We start from the raw sequence: 17,799 nt of genomic DNA on the forward strand, positions 1-17,799 counted from the left end.
TCTGACACCAGATCCTTTTGGGTCCAGAAGAGCTACCCCGCTCAATATTTGCCAACCTTTTCAACATTTTCCTAATTTTTTTTAGCATTCTGCTCCCAGTGTGCTAAGGATGCTCATAAGAAACCAGTGGGGTTTAAACCCTGCGAAGCCTTTCAAAATCTGTGACACACTCCCCCCTCCTGGCTTGTCTGTGGTGCCTGGAGCCAGACTACAAATCAAGACACCGCCCTGTCTACCATCCCATGATTCCGAAGGCGGTTCAGGAGCAGTAGATGAAGATACTGCTGCCTGATATCGGAAAACTCCGCATTGTCACAGGTCCTGGTTGCGAGAAAGGTCCCAGACCTGCTTTGTAGTTCCCATTGGTTGTTGTAGAAGAGTCAGGTAAGTCCTGCAAATACAAGAAATCTAAGCAGTTAAAGCTCTCTTAATTGCACCAGTTCAATTCATTGGACCAGTGGTAGGAATGATGCTGCAAGTCTAGGTCGCATTTACACGCTCAACCTGCGTAGCCGGATCCTGCATCTGATCCACGCCTCCCTGAATGTCCTGGAGCCAAAGTGACTCCCCCCCAAGCCCAGAGTTTTATGAGGCTCTGCATGTCATATTTGGGAAGTCTGACCCCTCTGGAGCACCTTTGGGGCCCCAAGAGCTGGGAGGTACCTCAGTTGGACTTCTGGCATGTTCACACTCTGCACCAGTTGCGCCTTCCGTATAGGTTCCTGGATCTGGGCTCACTCCGGTTGAGAATCCATAACCTTCACTGGGATTTGGCTCTGTGGTTTGCTGCCTGGAACCGCCAACTCCTCTTGGCAGCGCCAAGCCCTTAGTCTATCTCAACTCCGATATGGAGCTGGATAGGCGTCACTCTGCATCAACACCAGTGCTGACCAGACCCCAATGACTGGATAAAAGACAAAGCCTCCTTTCTTTGGCAGATGCTGTGCAGATTTTTCCTGGGGTGAATCTGAGGATAGTAACTGCTACCCTGATCCCCATGAAGAATCTTTGGCCAAATTGGATGATGACAACTGGTATGAGGATTTGGCGGACACCAATGTCCTGGGCATCTCTTTACACACTGGCTTGGTCTCTCCTCCTAGTATGACTGCGCAGGAAGTGGTATCATTTGCTATGGTGGTGAGGGGGGACGACTGAGGTCCTTAACTTCCAGCTACACTTGTGAAAGTCAAGGCCAATGCCTTGATGGATGTGCTCCAGCCAGAGGTATCCTGCACAGATCCCCTACTGCCTTCAATGAAACTCTCTGTTATGTCCTGCTAGTGTCTTTGGCCAGGTTTTGCATGGGCACTCCCATGCACAGGACAGCTGCATGCTTCCATAGCCCTACTTCTGGGGACCAAGCTTTCTTCACCCAGCCTCCCCACCCCGAGAGCTTGGTCATGCGGGCCTCAACGTCCAAAGTGAATCGCAATGCATTTACAACCACTCCACTGGACAGGGAGTCCAAGATACTGGAAACCTCAAAAGAATTTTCTTTTCCACCAGCCTTGCACTGTAGTTGGTGAACATCGTATGCCTCTTGGGCCAATATAGCCACATTGTGTGGGACTCTGTTGTGCAAGTGCTGCCTATAATCTCGGAGGAGGCCTGAGCTATCCTGAACTCGGCTAACATCGATGGCAGGGATTCAGCATAGTTTGCCATCAGATTTGACACAACAGACTTGCTGGGCAGGTCCATTGCTTCTTCTGTGGCACTCTGCTGCCTTGCTTTGCTGAGGTCAACTGGCTTTTTTCGGGAGATGCTCAGACATCCCTCATAAACAGGCCTTTGATTCACACTCAACTGTTCGGCGAAAGCTTTAACGTTTTTTAAGGAGAATAGTCACCACCTAGTCATTAAGACTCGCCACGGACCCTTGCCATCTGCACTTTTCATTTTGCTCTTTCCATGGCTACGGTAGTGGCCACCAGCTGCGTCCTTTCCAGCAGAGCCACCACAGCCAGCTGGCTATCCAGCCTTTTTGTAGCTGCAGAACCAGCTCCCCCAAGTCCCATGGGAACCAGGGTCGGGGATCTGCGCAGTCCGCCACCTTCCCACACCCTGACCCATGACAGCCCCAGCTTTTAAACCCCATTGAGTATGCCTTCGCAGCAACATGGGCACCCTGTTGGAGACAGATTCAGGCAACACCTGTCCAAATGGCAAGCCATAACTTTGGGCAAGTGGGTGCTCCAGTGGTGTTGCACCCTTCTGCCACTAGAAACCCTGCTGCCACTGTCACCATCCTCAGATTAGCTGATGGAGGTCTGCCTTTCCTGGTTGTGCTAAGAAGTGTGGGCTCATGTGGCCAAAGAAGCCCCAGAGAGGGTGAAGGCATCAGAAGTAGGTCTTGGGTGCTATTTCCCCTACATCAAGAGGCTAACACTTGCTCCGATTCTGTCTGCATTGGAGACTGGATGATAGTGTTGGGCTTGCAGGATACCTGTTTTCATATCCCCATCCTATCAAGCCCATTGGTGTTACCTGCAGTTCTTGGTAGGACAGGAACATTTCCAGTTTGCAGTTCTCCTCTTTGGTCTCACCAGTTGTCCCTCTGTTTATGAAGGTGATGGCAGTGCTTGCTGCACAACTGCAGAGGTCAGGAGTTCCAGACTTCCCCTACCTCAACGACTGGCTGCGGAAGGCAGGCTCGCTACAGGTAGTTACCCTCCTACAGACATCGATGGACCGCCTGCATTCACTAGGATTCACTATCTACATTCAACTCCTTCTCAGACATTCTGTTTCATCTGAGCCATTCAGCCACAGTGCAATTCCACACCTTTCTCCCGGAGCGGAGAGAGTCCATGACATACTGACTATAATCCCAATGTTTTAAACTCAGCAGGGATATTGGTGGGACCAACCCTTAGATTACTAGGTCTGATTTTCTCATGCTTCTTGCTGGTGAAGCACACTCAATGGCATAGGTGGGCTCAGCAGTGGGATTTGAAATCCCAGTGGGCATAGCACATGGGGAATCTCTCCTACTTGGTCCAGATTTCAAACAAGACTTTGAAAGACCTGCAGTGGGTAACACACCATGCTTGGGTGAGCAGCAAACCCAGTCTCCATCTCCTTTCTCAACACAGAGCTGACAGTGGTGACCAATGCATCGCTCCTGCGCTTTGGTAATCATCTGGGAGTTGTTGAGGTCAGGGGCCTGTGGTCTTCAGCAGAGACTCAGCTACACATCAGTCTTCTGGAGCCAAGGGCTATTATCTTGGAATTGAGAACCTTTCTTCCATCAGAGGGAAGCAGGTTCAGGTGTGCATGGACAACACTACTGCCATGTAGAACTGCAACAAGAAGGGTGAAATGGTGTCCTGGACTTTGTGCCAGGAAGCTCTGTTCCTCTGGACATGGCTGGAACATCCGGATGTTTTCCTGGTCATGCACTGCTTGGTGGGATCCCAAACACCAGGGTGGACAAACGTGTCTTTTCCTTGTGGCCAACGAATGGTGTCTGTACCCAGAGATAGCTCAAGGTTTCTTTCAGGACTGGGGAGAACCTTGGGAATATTTTTTCACCACCGCCAAGAACATCCAATGTCAGCACTTCTGCATGCTTACGTTTCCAAAAGCAACTCTGAATCAGAGATGCATTCTGACTAGACTGGAAAATGAGACTCCTATATGCCTTCCCGCTGATACCTCACATCTGCCGAATTCTGAAAAGGATAATAATTGACGGGCTCACGTTACCTGATGGCTCCTGATTGGGTGAGGAGAGTATGGTATCCAGAACTCCTGAGCATGTGCTTCTGTCTTTCAGTAAGGCTTCCCCTTTTGGCGGATCTCCTGTTGCAACAAGGGAGGATTCTGCCCACTTTCTGCCTTCAGGCTTGAAGATTGAGCAGCAGCAGTTGAAGGTCTTAAATCCTCTCCCAAAGTCTGTAAAGTCATATTGGCAGCCAGGTGTCCATCAACAAAAACTGTATATGCCTGCCGTTGGGAAAATATTGGAATTGCTGCGCTGAGAAAAACATTGACCCACTTTCTGCACCCTTGTCCAAAGTGCTATTAATTGTTTTGTCCTTAGAAGGCAAAGTCTTGCTTTGGGAATAGTTAACAGGTATCTATTTTTTGCAGGTGCAGGTTCCACCCTCGCTATTGAAGTCCCTGTTGTGACACATTTTCTGAAAGGTCTTCAGCATGTATCCTTTCAAAACGTTTGTTATGCCCCAAAAGGATCTTAATTTGGTTTTAACCTGTTTGATGTGTTCCCTTTTGGAGTCCATGCATAGCTGCCCTCTAAGACTTCTGACAATCAAGACCTTCTTGGAGGTCATCACAACAGCCAGGAGGGTAAGCAACCTACAGGCTCTGTCTGTTCTTTCTCCTTCTCCAGTATTAGGGTATCTTTCATAGATTCACATGCTTGAATCATTCCCCGTCGTCGAAGTGGGAGTCCCACGGTACATAGAAAGCAATAAATAGAGAAAAACCTTTCTTTTCCTTTTTTTTTTTTTTTTTTTTTTTTTGAAGTCAATAGGAAAAAACATATTCAATTGTAGAACTATCAGCCTCTTTATAAAGAGCCCAAACTTCAGCCAATCAGGCGCGACCACCCTCTTAGAACCCTCAGCACAGAGGCTCAGTCTGTCAGATTTTCTACCGCACGTCGTGTGTAAGGGAGTCTCCCTGAGCTCTCCTCAGTTTTCCATCTCTTCAAGAGAAATCTTTAGAGAATTTCAATTCAGTTTTTCTTCAAGACTTTTTTCCATCATGTCTACAAGAAAGGGCCTTTTTAGACCTTGTGGGACCTGTGGCAAATTGAGACTTCACTGTGAGGACCCTAACAAGGAATGTATCTATTGCTTACATCCAGAGCATAAGGTCAAGGACTGTAAGATCTGCAGGACCTTTCCTAATAAGACTCTGAGGGACAGAGAAGCCAGGCTCCTACTTTGGCTCCAGAAAAAGAAGGCAAGAGAAGCTCTTTCTGAAGAAGACAGTGATACTGCAGTGACCTCAAAGAAAAGAAAGAGGTCTGTGGAGAGTCTATCCCCTGCAAGCACTAAGTCAGCCAAGAAGCTGCATGCTTTTAAGGACACCGGGGATCTACCTTCAACATCTAAGGTAGCAAGTGGCAGGGTTCACTCAGAACCATCAACACCTGCTTCTTCTTCAAAGAAGCTTAAAAAGCCTTCCAGTTCTCTGCCTCCGTCGACGTCCAAAAAATCGACACCGTGGACGACACCGTCGTCGAGCGCTCCGTCGACGACAGCTCTACCGGTGACGACGACTACGATGACGGCTACGTTTACAGCCCCTCCGTCTCCGATGATAGTGACATCATCTCCGCTGTCGTCTACGACGATAACATCGGTGAGCCTTAAGTATGGTCCGTCGTCGTCGCACACCTTTAAGATCATTAAGAAGCCGTCGACGGGTAAGAAGTTAAAATCTTTACCATCGACACATTCATCGACGAAGAGATTCAGGAGGTCGCCGTCGCTTTCGCCGACGAAGATTCCGTCGACGCACCGGATCGTGAAAATTCCGTCGTTGTCAACCCCGTCGACGGGTGACGCAGTGACATTGGCTTCGTCGACGGCTACTTCGTCGACGATGATACCACCAACTACACCGACGGTCCCGTCGACGCCCGCTCCGTCGACGCCCGCTCCGTCGACGCCCGCTCCGTCGACGACAGCTCCGTCGACGGGTCATTTTCCTGGAACATCACCTTACCTTCCGCAAAGGATTTTGCCTGTACAAGTAAGGTCCTCTATATTACCACCATCCCATACATCGCCCAGCAAGGTTACACCCGTCCCTCCGCAGCACCTTTTTGCGGATGATGATGATGATGGCGATGGATACTCGGATGACGGATTTTTTCCGGTAGCGCGTAGTCCGTCCGAACTACGTATAAAATGCCAAGAAGAGGATGAAGAGGAGGATCTTCAGCAATTTTCCCACCAACAGGATCAAGGGCATTTCGAACAATCAGAAGAGACAGTACAAATGCCGGTATCATTAATTAACAACCTTCAGCAAATGATGCAGGACTATTATGCGAGGTTTCCACCGCCTGGTTCTTCCACACCGGTGCAGCCTCAGCAGACGCCAGTGTCCACTCCGGCTAGACCTTCCACATTTCCAGACCCTATCGCAGTACCTCCTTCTGTTCAGAGCATTGGCTCACCGTCATCCGAAGAGGAACGGGAAGAAGGGGAGATACAAGATTCAGACTCTTTAATACCGGAATGGGATGAGTACCAGATTCAGACTCCATCTCCATCTACACCACCGCCAGTAGACTCTCCTCCGCAGGACATTGGAGGTTTCCATTCTGTCATGGAGAGAGCTGCCAAGAGATTCCAGCTACCGATTACGTCTAAACAATCAGATTGTTTTCTTTATGACTTTAAAGAGGACACAAGAAAATCAGTGAGGGCCATTCCCATTGTCGACTTCATCTGGGAAGAAGGCTTAAAGGTCATGCAGACTCCGTCCTCCATTCCTGCAGTCTTGCCCAGGCTAGAAAAGAAATATAAGGCACCTGACAACTCCCCAGCATGTCTAATCAGCCACCCTAAACCGGATTCGGTTATCTCCCAAGCAGCACAGAGAAGATCCAGGAATCCGTCAGCTTCTCTGACCGCACCTCCGGACAAGGAAGGACGGCGTCTGGACTCCATAGGTAAAAAAATTTCAACCATGGCTGCCACCACTGTTAGAGCCGCCAACTCTCTAGCAATACTGGGGAGATACGATCGTCAGATGTGGTCTGACATGTCACAATTCATTGACATGATACCTGAATCCAGTAGAGCAGAAGCACGCAGAATTCTTCAAGAAGGAGAAAAGATTTCGGCCGAAATCATAGACTCTGCCATTGATGTCTCTTCCACAGGTTTTAGACAATTGGCCGGTGCTGCGGTTCTCAGACGCCAAGGGTGGCTAAAGGCTACCTCTTTTAGGCCCGAAGTTCAGTTGAAAGTTCTAGACATGCCATATGATGGAGAACTTTTATTTGGAAAACATGTTGACGATGCATTGCAGTCGATCAAGTCAGACACTGAAACAGCCAGGTCACTTGCAGCTCTTCAGTACAAGAAGCAACCCTTTCGAGGAGCGAGAGGGAGAGGTACTTTTTCTCACAGAGGAGGCTTTCAACAATATAGACCGTACTCCTCTTACCAAGGCCAATATCGCTCAACGTATGGCCAGCAACAACAGCATTCCTTTCGCCAGCAAACATCAGCTCGCTTCAGACAGCAAACAAGAGGAAAATCTGCTTTCAGACCCAAGGATAAGACTAGAAAGCAGTGACCCTCATCAAATGCCTGCACCCAGCCCCTGCACCAACACTCGTATAGGGGGCACAATTTCTGGGTTTCTGCATCAATGGTCCAGAATAACAACAGACAGATGGGTTTTGGAGATTATCAAGCGGGGGCATACACTAGAATTCAACCAGTCTCCTCCTCAAGTACCACCAGGAGGCCCCCCGCCAGCCCACCTCAACGAGCTTATGGAACAGATTGCTATCTTAATGAGCAAGGGAGCAATAGAGATCGTACCAAGAAATCAGAGGGGAATAGGTTTTTACTCCCGTTTTTTCCTTATCCGGAAGAAGAACGGAGATTGGAGACCTATTCTCGATCTTCGATCGCTCAACAAATACCTCAAGAAGCAATCTTTTCGCATGATCTCTCTTCAAGACGTTCTGAGCCTCCTCAGTCGAGGGGATTTGATGTCCTCGCTAGATCTTCAGGACGCATATTTTCACGTTCCAATTCACCCCAATCATCGGAAATTCTTGCGGTTCAGGGTCGCAGGCATTCACTACCAGTTCAGAGTACTTCCGTTTGGCCTCAAGTCGGCTCCAAGAGTGTTCACCAAAGTTTTGGCGCCAGTGGCAGCCCACCTCAGACAATTAGGGGTACAGGTCTTCCCTTACCTAGACGACTGGCTAATAAAAGCACGTACAGCGTCGAAGGCTGCCAGAGATACGGAAACATGTCTCTCCCTTTTCGGAGCTTTGGGTTTGTTGGTCAACTACCCCAAGTCTCACACAGAGCCCACTCAGAACATCACGTTTCTAGGAGCCATCTTGGACACTTTACAAGCAAAAGCCTTTCCTTCACAGGACAGAAGACAGAGACTTCGAAACTTAGCAGCTCGGCTCAGCAAAAGAAGGTCCGTTTCAGTACGGACTTACAAATCTTTTCTAGGGATACTATCGTCATGCATTCCATTGATAAGGAACTGTCGCCTCCACATGAGGACTCTTCAACAACAACTAGACAACCAGTGGAAACAGACAGAAGGCTCTTTCGACGAGCTAGTACAAATCACCCCTGCAGCGAAACAGGCTTTCACGTGGTGGAAAGAAACTCCCCTAGTCTCAGACGGGCTGTCATTTCTGAAAGACAGGACCATGCACATAGTAACAACGGACGCATCCCTGGAGGGATGGGGTGCTCATTTACAGGATCTTTCCGTGAGGGGAAAATGGTCTATGCAAGAATCAACTCTCCACATAAACGTATTCGAGCTCAGAGCGGTGTTTTTGGCACTCAAATCCTTCCTCATGAACATCAAAGACTCTTCAGTGTTGATAAGGACAGACAACACCACGGTCATGCACTATATCAACAAACAAGGAGGCACAAGATCTCGAGCATTATCCCTGGAGGCACAGGAGCTGTGGCATTGGGTAACTCAGCATGGAATCACCATCCGAGCAGAACATCTCCCAGGGATCACCAACATCTGGGCAGATGCCTTGAGCAGGAATCGAACCAGCTGCCACGAGTGGGAAATCAATCAGTCGGTTCTCGACAATCTCTTTCTCCTTTGGGGCAAACCCACCATAGATCTATTCGCGACCAAGGACAACAAGAAATGCCGACACTTCGCAAGCTGGCATCCGCAGAGGGGTTCGAGAGGGAATGCGTTTTTGATCAGATGGTCAGGGATTTATGCATACGCTTTTCCCCCGCTTCCACTCATCCCGAGACTTCTGCTAAAGATGAAGAGGGAAAGATGCAGGATTCTTCTAATCGCTCCGAGATGGCCACGCCAGTTCTGGTTCACAGAACTTCTATTGCTATCGGAACAACCTCACATTCGGCTGGAGGCAATTCCGGATCTGCTAACAATGAGCCAGGGTCAGGTTCGTCCTCCCAACCCGACATCTCTTCGTTTATCAGCCTGGCTCCTGAATTCTATGAATTTGATGGTTTGAATATTCCTCCGGAGTGCAGAGAGATACTTGCCTGTGCCAGAGCCCAGTCTACAATTCGCACATACAAATTCAAGTGGAAGAGGTTTTGTTTGTGGTGCGCTGCTTCCAGCATCCATCCTCTGTCATCATCCCCTGAACAGATTTTGCCATATTTACTACATTTGGCCAAATCCGGTCTTTCGCATTCATCGATTAAAGTGCATTTGGCTGCCATATCTCGTTACAGACGGACCTCTCAGTCACCTTCACTATGGTCTGCTAGAATAATCAAACAATTTCTTAAAGGTTTGTTCAGAAAATATCCACCAATTCACCGTCCTGCACCACAATGGCATCTGAACATTGTGCTCTCCCAATTAATGAAACATCCGTTCAAGCCTATTCATAGAGTGGATTTGAAGTTTGTTTCTTTTAAAACGGCCCTTCTTTTAGCCTTGACATCGGCAAGAAGAGTCAGTGATATCCAGGCATTTACAATTTCTCCACCTTTCCTTCAATTCAAGCCGGAGGTGGTCATTTTAAGAACAAATCCAAGGTTTATACCTAAAGTTCCATCATCTTTTCACTTTAACGAACCAGTAGTTCTGCGAACATTTTTTCCAAATCCTCAAACGGCAGCTGAACGAGCTCTGCATTCGTTAGACATTAAGCGCTGTTTAAAGTTCTATATAGATAGAACAACTGCTTTCCGTAAATCTGAACAGTTGTTTATCAGCTTTGGAAAGGTCAATCGTGGTAGCGCAGTTACTAAACAAACTATAGCGCGTTGGATTTCTGCTGCCATTCAGTTGACCCACCAGTTGGCGGGAAAGCCATTATCATCTAAGGTCCGGGCGCACTCCACTAGAGCAGTTTCCACTTCCACGGCTCTGTTCGCTGGAATTCCTTTGGACCAAATCTGCAAGGCAGCGACATGGACACGTCCTCATACTTTCACCCAGCATTACTGCCTGGAAGCTACGGACAAGGTGGATGCTGCGGTAGGACAAGCGGTTTTGCGCAATTTGTTCACATAAGGTGAGCCTATAAGCCTTACCCTCCGTCCTCTGTGTCTCATTTCATATGTAATTTAGAGTATATCCTTCTTATATGCAGTTAGAGGTACTCATATTTTTCTTTGCTACATGGAATATATATGTATAAATGTTTATATATAGATTTGTATATAATGGATGAATACTACATGTACTTAGGAATGGTTAGCTCTTAATTTGCAGATTTAATCGCTTATATACATCCAGTCAACATGCAATATATTTATGCGTTCTGTTGGTACTACAAGAAAATAATAATTTATCCATTTACTGCTGACTATTCTGATTCAAGCATGTGAATCTATGAAAGATACCCTAATACTGGAGAAGAAAATAAGTTACTTACCTGTAACTGTAGTTCTCCAGTATTGGTATCTTTCATAGATTCACATGCGACCCACCCTCCTCCCCAGAGAGGTTCACCTTCTGGAATTTTTTCCTGTGTACACTAGTGCGGAGAAATCTGACAGACTGAGCCTCTGTGCTGAGGGTTCTAAGAGGGTGGTCGCGCCTGATTGGCTGAAGTTTGGGCTCTTTATAAAGAGGCTGATAGTTCTACAATTGAATGTTTTTTCCTATTGACTTAAAAAAAAAAAAAAAAAAAAAAAAAGGAAAAGAAAGGTTTTTCTCTATTTATTGCTTTCTATGTACCGTGGGACTCCCACTTCGACGACGGGGAATGATTCAAGCATGTGAATCTATGAAAGATACCAATACTGGAGAACTACAGTTACAGGTAAGTAACTTATTTTCTTATCCAGGTTCTTCCCGGACAAATTGGTTTTCCGAACTCTTTTCTCTTTCTGCCAAAGGTGGTGACACTTTTCAACATTGTCCAAAACATCACACTGCAGACTATCTTTGCTCCGCCTTGCTTCTTCAAGAAGAAAGAGACTCCACTGTCTAAACCCTAAAAGAGCACTGATAATCTATTTTGATCACACCAAAGAACACCAGGCAGACTATCAACTCTTTGTAGGGTTCACTGTAATGAAGAAAGGGAAGGCATTGCCAAAACGGATCATCTCCATTAGCCAAGAGGCGACCCTCTGAGGGCTTGTGGGCTCATTTCACCAGAGCCAGAGCTACGTCTACTTTGATAGCTTGTGTCAGGCTGCTATGTGGGTGTCGTTGCACATGTTTACTAAGCACTACTTCCTTGATTGTCGGGTCCTTCTTGACACTCGCTTTGCCCGTTTGGTTCTACGGGTCTTTTTAGTCTGAATCACTTTGCAGCCCCGCCTCTAGAAAGGTATTGTTTTAGCATCTACTCTAAGGTGAGGAACCCGCAGTTAGAAGTCCGTCAGATGAACAAGTTACTTACCTTTAGTAACTCCTTATCTGGTACAGACTCTAGCTGCAGATTCTTTACTGACCCTGCTTATTCTGCGAACTGAACTTTTCTGCCTAAGGAGGGCTTTGTAGGCCCTTAGAATCTGCACACTGGTAAATCAGCCTTCTGTTGTGGCCCTGTGCTTCTGGTGCAGAATTAGACACAAAAGAAAATGATGTGAGCAGGCTGGGGTGCTGTCATATCTGGTGCCGACTATACCTACAACGCAGATGCAGAGCCGTCTGATGCCATCTACTGGAACTCGCAGGGGTACTACTCAAGATTTTCCTGATCCAGTCTGATGCCTGGGGGATAGTCTAAGGTAAGGAATCTGTGGTTAGATAGCATCTACCAGATAAGGTGTGCTGAAGGTAAGTAACTTGTTCATTTTCTATTCTAAGCTTTATTGAAAAAAAATGTTGACCAACACAACATACTCACATGAAATGTTCTTAATCTGTGAGAGGAAGCTCATAGCTAATCTGAAGCCACAGAATTCAAGGTACACATCCTCTTTTTTGTGTTTTGCTTTCTTATGCAAGTATCAAAAAGAGTGGCATTGCATTGTTCTAGGCCTGTACATGATGGTCGACCACCTTTCATTGCTCCTTCGTAATAACATAAGTTTATTGATAGATTTGTCAAGCCTCTTAATGTAGAAGTTACTTAAGAGCAGGCTTCGGTACTGCTCCTTCCCCTGCCCCTCTCAGTCCCACAGTATTTGGGATTACTTTCTTTCATCGAGCCATCGTTGCTATGCTTGGTTTGCTGAGCATGCAGAACTCACCCGTAATCCATTATCTTAATAATTTATTATCAACTGCCTCTGAAGTTGCAAATGCATCCTCTGACGCATTAAAACGTTTGTTTGAAGACCATATGATACTAGTTTATTTTTCACAAAACATAAACAGTCATTAAAGCACTTTTCTGGCATTGTCACAGAATATCGTAAGGGCCCATTAACTGTTTGCTTCAATGGTTTACTTACCAAGACCTCAAGCTAAATAGTTGCCCCCCCTCCCTTTGGGTGCTGTCTTCTCAAGGTAACATTTTAAGTGTAAGACACCCCTTGGAATCTATTATACTGATTTGTCACCTCTCTTGGATTCTGATTTATGCAGTGCAATTCATTCCCTCCTTCGCTTTGCCTCTGTTTGGGTTCCTGGAAGAGGACCTTTAAGTCTGCTCATTTGACCTCAAATGTAACCTTCTCCAAGAAGGGGTATTGTGGTAGTTTTTTTGATCAATCTCAAACTTGAGGTATAATTCATTATCTTAGCCTCAGGTTCTGTAGGGTCATTTTGCCAATACTTATTTTATTTAAATAAATGCCTCGCCTTTTGGGTAGCTTTTCAGAAAAGGAGAACCAGTCAATATGAATTAGAAAGTTGCATGTGCTCTTTATAATTAAACAGGCATAATTGTATTTCCTGTTAATCTACAGGACAGCTACCCCAAGAACAGACATTCATTAAGCTGAAAAGTCTTCATGGTTAAGCCCTAGTGATTTGTAGAACCTGGTCATAGTTCTTGACAGCTGTATGTGTTCTGCTTCTCCACTTATTCCTCAGAGCTATTCTATCACCCCTTGCTTCAGTTTGTCTCTCAAAAGGTAATTCCGTGTAATTCAGTCTATTAATATATGTTGCCTCGAATAAAAATGCAGTATACCTTGTCAGTATTTTCTTAGTTTGTTGTTGGGGCATCTGCTTGAAGAACTCTCCTTTATAGATTCTGTGATTTATTATTACAGAGTACAAACCCCACCTTTCTGGTTCCAGTTTGTCTTCAGTATCCAGTGACTGTTTCTATCCTCTACCAGGTCCCTAACATTACTGATAATAAATATGGCAACTAGTTGCTATTACTGGATCAGTCAACAAATTACCCCTTTGCTTGTTTTGCATGTTCAGTGTCTGTTGAAAAATATTGTCCTTTATGAGAAGTGTCAAAATTCTTAGTGTAGATTTTCATAACTCTTTCTTTTTTCCCCTGAAAGCTTCTAAATGTTGTCTTTCACTAGATTTTTCAAGCAAACTTCCACAGGTTCTTTACCTGTGAACTAGTCTGCCGTAAAAAAAATCCACTTCTTGGCTGATCATTAGTTCATTTTATCCTTCACTCTTTAGTTGTTCCGTTGCCAATACAGAACCTGGGTGAGATACTAATTTTATATGTATAATATTGAATAGCTTTTTTTATGCATTAGCATTGAATCTTCTTTGATTGGACCCATAGTCCCACTGTATTACCAGGGTGAATAATACACTAAAAATGAAAGACTTGCAGGGCACCACTTTGCACCATACTAACAAAGTGCATGCATTTGTCACCATCAATCTGTGCGTGTCCTTCCAAGCCAAAAGTAGCCAAGGGACTTGTTCAACCTCCCCTATCGGCCAGTAGTCTCTATGCACATGGGTCTACCTATGGTCCCCAAGTGTGCCACATCACCTGCTTGCCACACATGTATTCTGGCAACAAGACATGCAACAAGTAAAAGTCCATCACTGACTCACATGAGATGTGTGCCTGTGGTGCCGTACACCAAGATACAATTAGAGATCCTGCATCCAGTGTTTGAGCATGAATCCTAAAGCCATCAGGTTGTGTGTCATCAAACTCTATTTCCTGTGATGATCATATTACTCGATTTTGCGCTGTAGATCAAGAGGCCCTTCCCATTCTTCACCATCCTCCAAGTCCTCAAAAGAAAAAAGAAGGAAGCATATGAAGACTAGGAACGAATGGGGATTCTCTTTGGCATCGCTCAAAATCTAAAGGTGTCTCCACATTCCTCCTCTCCTGGCACAGTCTTCTTTGGATGCAGAGTTGGTGAATATAACTCCTTAGGGACCTTCTCTATTGTTGCTGGTTCCAGCGACCTTTCTGGTCCAGCTGCTCCCAAATCTCTCCCAGTGCCGGCACTGGTGTGCCTGAGTTTCCTGTGCCAGGGGCTGATTCAGCCCTTTCTTTCTCCAAGATATGTTGGCGATCATCCAGCATGTATTGATGCCCCTAAGAGCTCTGTTGGGACCAGTTTAGAGCTCTGCTTTGGGTCTTTAGATAATGTGCCAGTGCCAGCTGGAGTAGTTGTGGTTCTGCAGCCCTTGCATTATGTCCCTTCACCAGTGACAACACTGATGTTGCCAGCAGGTTCACTGATGCTGGCACCACCTCAAAACCGATCTGAAAGGCCAGTAAAAACCCCATGGTCCAGAACAGAAACACAAAGGATTTGGGAAGAAAAGAGATGTAGGAAAGAAAATGCTAGTCCTCACCAATGTTAATAGCCTTTGGATGATCTCTTTGGATCTGACTCTGAGCCTATACAAATGCCTGATGGCCCGCCACATGACATGGATGTCAGCAGTTAAGTGGCCCATCTGCAGCCACCTTTTCCTTCTAACTGAGGCGATTGGCAAAACGATACAGTGCTGTGGATGGGTCTACTGACATTGGTACTGACCTCCTTCCAGATCCGGCACGTACAGAGTTGGCTTATTTCCAAACTCCTCAAAAAGCCAGCTGAGGTGCTAGAATTGTTCCAACCGTGGAGATGAAATATGATATTCTGGCTGAAGTCATATAATCCACCTGCACTTCTGCAGAGCTGTTGTTACCCTTACTGAGGTACTAATGGACCTGATAAAAGTGCCTGAGAGAAATGTACATTAGCACAAGCAGTGAGCGGCGCAATGGTCAGAAGATATGTACATGAAGGCATGATGGGCGAAAAACAATGGATTGGGGTGCAGCCCGAGTGATTGTCAGTGTCTGAGATTAATTTAAGCTTTCCATCCATGACTTTGTTGTTGTTGCAGTTGACACCCTAAGTGTGATATGTACGCCCAGACCTGGTGCTTGTATTCTGGTTCAGGGAGGACCTAGTTTGGCAGTTGGAGCTGAACTGTTGTAATTGGAGCAGGGTCTAGACTGATTTGCATGGCTGGGCCCAAACTGAGGTGGCATGGTGGGTGACAAACAACGGATGTGGGATACAGCCCAAGCGGTTTTCAGTGGCTGAGATTAATTCAAACGTTTCATCCATCACGTTGTTGTTGCAGATTATGTATATCAGCACTTGGAGGTCCTGATGTTTTTGTCTACAGTATTTACCCATCTCCAGAGAGCCTACTGGTACAGCCTTTTCCTGTACCAAACAGAATTGAGGAGCTTTCGTGGCCCACCCACCAGTTGAAGAGTCCAACAAACTGGAGGAATTTTTTTTTGTGTGTGTTTCTTTCCGTCTGGTAGTCAGGTTCTCAGTTGTTTGAATGCTACCTGCCTCCTAGGGAGATACACTCATGCCCTTTTGAACATGGCAGCCATGAATGTCCCTAATCTTCTGGACTTTCTTAAAGACCATTTTGCATTTGCCTCTGATAGCCAGGATGGATCCACACATCTCATTTGAGCTAGTCTCGATACCGCGGACACAGTAGACTGGACTATGGACTCATTGATAGCTCTATGTAGATGTGTCTCACCAGGAAATGTTGATGGGCATGCCATTCAATGGAGTGCATCTGTTTGTAAACAAAGTGGACAATGCCCTCAAATTCTCCAACATTTACCTTTTATATATTCACATGCTTGAATCATTCCCCACTGAAAAGACTGGGAATCCACAGAACATGAAAATGCCAGTATACACTGTAAAATATACAACTTAAGGTATATAATGCAAAAGGCCAAATGCTTGAAACAACATAGTATGTTTCTAACAAATCCACCTCATTTGAAAGAACCCAAACTTCAGCCAGTGAGGTGGAAGCTTAAGCACCTCCTATTCCCCCTAGAATCCACCATAGCTCAGATTTCTGTTGCATGTTGTGTGTGAGGGAGTCCCCGGTCAGATCTCTTCTCTAACAATTCAGTGAACCTGAAATTGTTGCCATTTTCGTCTAACCTAGACTTGAAGAAGCCTTATCTTCTGCAATCCACATGCACAGTGTATTTAATGTTGTTATCCTTAGCACAAGTCGGCGGAATGTAAGATTTGTAAGTCTTTTTCCACTCTTAAGGACAGATAGAGGAGGATGACAGTATTCCGTATGAAAAAAAGGAGATGCCCCACTTCAGGCAAAGATTCCGTGAGATGTGCTTTCCCAAACACTTCCATGAAGGCAGTGCACTAGAGGAGACGTTTGCTTTTTCCTGGGTTAATCTGTTTGGTACAGTGCCTGCAGCCGCCACCTCAGCTGACAAGCCAGAGTCCAGGGCTACAGACACTCACCTGTGGCAAACAACTCTTCAAAGGAAATCTGGTCGGCTTTGAGATTGTTAACGTAAAAGTCTTTGACTTCATTGTCACCGTCAACAATACTGTTGACGATGACACCGTCAACGTCAAGATGGCTGTTGACGGCAAAGGCCATACTGTTGACGGCATAGACCTTACTGTCAACGACCCTACCTTCAATGTCAAAGACCATACCGTCGACATTGATGATCATTCCATCGATGACGTCACCATTGGGATCCTCTCACTCAATGGAAACCATAGGAGGAGATGTTTTTTCACTTTAAGAGCAATAGATGTGCCTCCAGTGCAATTATTACACTCAGATTAAGAAGAGGAAGCTAGTGATTATGCCTCACTGACAGCTTACAGTCCCAACACAGTTGAATGTAAGATATATCCCAGGTTTTGAAGTGGATGCAATGGATGATGATGATGAGTCCTATAATGATTACATGCACCAGCAAGAATAAAAGTCTGTAAGTACTCTAATGGATTACAGACACAAATCGTGTTCTTATTGTAGAGAACCAGAGGTGGTCCAAGTGCCAGTGGCCTTTAATCAACGTTGCAACAAATGATGGTTACTTTTACTAAGTTATTACCCCCAACAAACTAATAATCCTAACATGGGGTTTCCTGCTGCTCACATCTCCTGCCTTCTCAACCTGCTCCTTTACTAGCTTTGCCTCCTAGACAACCATCTCTGCTTCCTCCTCCTCCAACGCCGAGAAGATTGTTCCATGAAGAAGACCTGAATGGCATTTGTTCTAAGGGTTCTACCTATTCTGATATCTGAGAGGAAGATGAGCTACCACCAGGTTATGATGGAAGAGATGATAATGGCTGAGATTTTGTTGGCCCAAGTGGGTTGCTGGACCAACGACCCAAGATGCTACAATTCATATATCTAAATTTCATTAGTTGATGGGTTGCTTAGAAATTCAATCCACAAATGACGTCTAGTTCAGCC

The 17,799-nt window shown here is 45.8% G+C and overlaps 1 protein-coding gene across 1 annotated transcript in view; it reads left to right on the forward strand.

Annotated features, from left to right (window-relative positions):
* The window catches only part of WBP4 (WW domain binding protein 4), a 386,635-nt gene that overhangs the window by 100,890 nt on the left and 267,946 nt on the right, over window positions 1-17,799 (forward strand). The window lies entirely within an intron of this gene.

This window comes from Pleurodeles waltl, chromosome 8, assembly GCF_031143425.1.
Source record: "Pleurodeles waltl isolate 20211129_DDA chromosome 8, aPleWal1.hap1.20221129, whole genome shotgun sequence".
In the NCBI taxonomy this organism is placed as follows: domain Eukaryota; kingdom Metazoa; phylum Chordata; class Amphibia; order Caudata; family Salamandridae; genus Pleurodeles; species Pleurodeles waltl.